The sequence below is a fragment of the Mesocricetus auratus genome, unplaced genomic scaffold (assembly GCF_017639785.1).
Source record: "Mesocricetus auratus isolate SY011 unplaced genomic scaffold, BCM_Maur_2.0 Super-Scaffold_100022, whole genome shotgun sequence".
Classification (NCBI taxonomy): domain Eukaryota; kingdom Metazoa; phylum Chordata; class Mammalia; order Rodentia; family Cricetidae; genus Mesocricetus; species Mesocricetus auratus.
Genome location: NW_024429203.1, coordinates 10612869 through 10618299, shown reverse-complemented (window position 1 = coordinate 10618299; position 5431 = coordinate 10612869).

The following is a 5431-nucleotide window of genomic DNA, read 5'->3' as shown; positions in this document are numbered from 1 at the left end:
CATCATGTTCTGTCACTGTGTCTCATCCATGGATACATTCTTCATGCTATGGTGGGGTGATGGGGACAACAGTGGCAATGGCAGCCCCACCAAACCCTGTGAGGTCTCGGATGATCAGGAGGTAGACCCCAGGCCAAAAAGCAAATGGACTGTATCATGAGAGGCGGCAGTAAGTGTGAAGAAGAAAGTAAACCATTTTAAAACCAGAAACCTAGTCAGCCTAGGCTCTGAGGCCAACTCTTAGAACCTCATTTCCTATGTATAGAGTGAGAAGGGGAGATTGAACCATCCTTTACGGTGACTCGTGCTTTAGCCTTTTGGCTTCTAGGCACAGCTATGGTTGAGATGTTGGTGGCTATCTAGTTTTAGTTTGGGTTCAGAAATTGGTGGCTTTGTCTTTTTGATTTTCTGGCTGAGCAAGAACATGGGGAATAATTTCTCCATAAGCCTTGTTGGCCCTTTCAGGTTTGCTGGTGAGGACAGAGAGGAAGGAGGTTTGCATAGAGCTGGAGCACTTAGGGATTCTGGGGGAAAGGCAGAACCAGCCAGAAGAGCCTAAAAGACTGTGGAGTACCAGAGGTCTGGAAAGGACATTGAAGGGCTTGGGTCAATGCCTAAGCTCAATGGGCCACTGTAATAACTTGTAAAATTGTCCATAACCTGGATATCTTCTTGGTGGTAATTTTTGTTTGCCCTCTGATTTCCATTGTAGCAATTTCTAGTAGGACTTATCTAAGGTAAAGGTCCTGTGGGCTGGTTTGGGTGGGGGTGCGGGGTGTCAGTAAATGGAGGAAACAGAAGGAGCTGGGTTCCACTGGGCTGTGAGGATAACACAGAGGCCAGTGCCCATGCAAGCTGCCTCCCAGAGCAGACAAGCCTGCTTGTGCATGTTTCTAAGCTTTCTAGAGAAGGAAAGAACACTTTTCTGGCTTTTGATGAGGGGCAAGGACAGTTTGCTTTGTGATGCATTTGTAGGAAGAAAATGCATCTTTGTCTCAGTGGAGAAAAAACCAGCCTGGATAACTTTGCAAACTGGTCCTGACTCCCTGAGCTAAGCTCTGCCCGCCTAGTGAGTCCTGGCAGGCCCCCAGCAGGCTGAGCTGGCAGAGCCAAGGGCAGCGTGGATGACCCTAGAGTCTTTCCATTGATCCTTGGCTCATACCCAGCCCTCCCTGGGTGAGTCAGCCCTCAAGTGGCAACCCTGGTAACAAATCCCAGAAGAACGAGTCTCCCTTCGGGCCCTTCAGACGCCACCGTGTCACCTCCCAACCCACACAGCTCTGAGAGGGTTGCAATGAAATTCTCACTGCTCTCAAGCAGGAGAGCAAACCCATTTCTCACCCTTCTCTGCCCACCCCAGGCCCTGGAGGATTTGCCCCATCCAGTCTGCTCTTGGAGCTCTATTGGGAAGCTCTTCCATTGTCTTATGTGGGCCATGGTCAGTAATGGAAACCAAGTTCCAAGAGCTGGCAGAATGTGGTTAAGAAGATAGAAGGCATTCCAAAGGAAGAAACAGTGGTTTGCCTCCTAAAGAAGCAGTTTGGGAGGAAAGGACAAAAACAGAGGGAGATGGCGAGATAAGGAAATGTAAAAAAAACCTGTGTTTTGGGAAAAATGGAGAGAACACAGTCCTGGTAAATGGTTGGAGGCTGGTCAGGGCAGAGCTGCCCCTCAGATTTTGGTTTTGCTTCCTTATTCCCTCCCCACCTTGCTATAGTCCCAGACAAAACATAGGACCTTGGACACTCTGTCCTTGACTCTGACCAACTGTTCTGATGGCAGGCAAACCTCTCTCAAAGCTAGAGAGTGAGCAAACAGGCCAGGGTTTGCTGCTGGGAGGACCTTGAGAGCGCAGCCTTTGGGTGTCCCAGGGAAAGGTGGAAACTGACCTCTTGGAGTGCACGCTTAGAGTGAGGGGTGCTGGGCCTCCTTCCAGATGTCCCCATGCAGATGTCCCCATGCACTTTAGAGGACTAGTCAGTCAGTCTCGTAGGGAGGCAGGGAGCCAGCTGCCTGACCCTTTGTTTTGCCCTGAGGGCTTTTACGTATGGAGCATGTTCCTGCTCCAAGCCTCTGTGGCCCCCGAAGGGCCCATCAACACACCCTGAGCTTGCCCAAGATCCCTGCAATGTCTCCTGCGAGGAAACCTATGCTCTTAATTGCTTTCTTGGCGTGACTCCCAGTGGAGCTTCTGACATCTCAGGGTTGGGAACTGACACATGGAAACCACTTTGCCACCAAATGAACCTTAACTTCAGAGAAGCCCAGAAAGCTGGGACAGTCTGAGCTACTCTGAGTGACAAAGGATGAGAAAAGTGCAAGAGGTGAGCAAACTCTGGGCACAGGGCCCCTTGTTTTCCCCGAAACATTCAGCACGGTCGCCCCTTCCTTTCTTTAAAATGACTATGGAACACTGGACATATGCAGAAGGCACAAAGAATAAGAAAGAAAAAACCTAGGTACAAATCACATTGCATAATATAAAAACACTACTGGGTGTGTGGTATGCACCTGGAACCCTAGCTCTTAGGAGGCTGAGGTAGGGGGATTGTGATTGGACACTAGCCAGTGTTGCATAGTAAGATCCCATCTCAAACAAAACAAAACAAAACAAGAACAAACAAACATCAATCACTAAATCAGTCAGATACAGTGACTATTTAAGACCTCTGAAGATGCCTCTGGAGTTCTGCCCTTCTCCCGTTACAGGTTAATATTATCTCCAGTTTGCTGTGTCTCTCTCCCCGTCACTCCTAGAGTCTTCTGCTGCATGTATGTATTCCTAAGCAATGGATAGCCTGCTTTGCATGCTTCTCGCCTATGGATAGACAAGGTAGCAGGTTACATGCTTTTTCTTCCAACTTACCTTCTGCTTCCTCCTCTTCTTCTTTTAATAAAAGAAAGCATTTAATTGGGACTTATGGTTTTAGAGGGTCAGAGTCTATGATGACAGAGCAAAGGCATGGCAGTAGAAACAGCTGAGAGCTTACATTTTGATCTACAAGTTGGAGGCAGAGAGAGAGAGACAGACTAAGAATGGTCTCAGTCTTTTGGAGCCTTAAAGCCCACACAGTGACACACTTCCTCTGACAAAGCCAAACCTTCTAATCTTTTCCAAACAATTCCACCAACTTGGACAAAGTGTTCAAATGCATGAGCCTACAGGGGCCATTCTCATCCAAACCACCATATCTACCATCTTTCATAATTACCCTTGCCAGTATCTTTTAGTTATTTTCCCAACATAATATTTTTATTATTGATTATTTGGGAATTTCACATCATGCGCTCTGATCACGTTCACTCCCAAGTCCCCCCCCCCTTTGTGACTTCCCTGCTCCCGCCAAAAGAAGGAAAAAAGAAATGCATCATGTCTGATTTGTGTTGCCCATATACTCACTGGAGCATGGTCCAATTCCCAGTGGCCAGCTCCTTAAACAGAACTGAGTCCTTTCCCACCAGAAGTCATCAATTGCGGAGGGCTACACTTCAGTACCCTTATCACAATTGTTAAATTCTCTTTGATGGCTTTCTGTCTAGGTTGTTACTTTATGGGGGTGGGGTGGGGGTAGGGATTGTCTCACAAGCCTTCTATGTTGCTCTTTCTCAACTGTGAGTCTGCAGTAATCAGTACCACTGCAAAAGTAGCTTCCTTCCTGTTTACAGTCAACGTGAACACTGATCATGGACTTCTACATGGTTTCTGACAACAGTGCAGACCATGGATATCCACATGATATACAGTCTCAGTACATGCCACAGACTTCAGCATGGTCTCTGGTGGCAGTACAGACCATGGAGCATGGGCATCCACCCAGCTCTTTGCTTCATCATGGGCCTCAGACACCATCATAGACCTCAGAGGCAGAATGGGGCATCAGGGACCATAGACAACAATATGGCTCCTGGTGCAGCTGAGCCCATGGACATCAACATGGCTTCAGGTGGCAGCACAGACCATGGACATCTGCATGGCCTTTGGTGGTAACAGAAGTCACAGATATCAACCTGGTCTCCAGCTGCAGCTGAACCATGGACACTACCATGGCCTTTTGGGGCAGCATGGATCATAGACATCAATATGGCTTTAAGCATCAATATAGGCCCCTCACATCAATATGGTCTTCAGTGGCAACACGGATCAGAGTCACTAATATGGCTTCCAGAAATATTACAGACTATGGACAACCACCTGGTCTCTGGTAGTAGCATGAGCCTCTGACATTGACATGGACTCTGGTGGCAGCCCAGACCACAGACATTCACATGAACCTTGGGCTTCAACACGGCCTGAGGTAGCAGACCATGAATACCAACATGGCCTCAAGGGGCAGCATGGATCATAGAGGTCTTTTGAGGGGTCTTTGGAGAAAATGAACTGTTCTTCGTCTTGGAATCTTGTCATTGTTCAAAACCAGGGTGATCATGAGGATGGGCAGTGTTGGGGAAGTCCTGTGCATTTGTCAATAAAGCACTGTCTGGCCAATAGGGAATCTAGATAGGAGGGACTAGGAGTCCAGAAGGACTCTGGGTAAGAGAAACACAAGATTCGAGATGTAACCGCCATGGGGTAGGAAGCCCGGAACTATTCTCCGGTAAGAGAAATACTTAGATTAACAATTATGGGGTAATTACTTAAGTCAGAGCTAGCCAGTAAGAAACAAGCAAGGTTAACAGCTTCATAATTAATATAGCCTTCTGTGTGTTTATTTGGGACTGATGCTACTCTGGAACCAGGCTGGTGGGAAGGCTCCTCTCAAGGAAAAAGCTTCTCATTACAGGGCAGAGTGTTGGTGGGCTGAGTATGCACAACTCCAGCTGCTACACACCATGCTGCTGACCCTACTCCACAATGACACTGGGAGGTATCTTGAGCACATGTGAGATCTGAAAGCCTGCCTCCACAGTGACACACTTCTTTTTTTTATGTCAGGTCATTCAATATTTAATCAACCAAACATGTGAAATCTACTACAAACAAAGAGACAGAGAGCATAGCTATGTAGACATAGGAGCGTAACAGATTGCTGCATAACAATAGATGCTCATGGTAAGAGCTACTAATCCCATCTAGCAGGTGGGGATGCAGAGGCCATAGGGATTCTAGCTGTGCGCTCAAGGTTACTGGCCACTAAGAGAACATCAGTACAGAAGCATCAGTGCAGATGCCTGAATCCTTGTGGTCTCTTCAAGGGTGCATGGATTCTATCATGCTCTGCAGACTGCAGGGCGTCCATCATTCCAGCTTGAGAGTGGTTTGAAAAGCACATTCAGCGTTAAAACTTTAGTTCACTTTGGTCCCCAGCCTGTGAATGTCTAGCCAGCTGTGGCCTAGGGAAAGCATCCTCCTATGCGTGAAGGGCATTCCAAGGTCAACAAAGCACTTCAAGCCCCATAAAGAAAGCAGCTATATAAAAACGGGGGTTCTTGT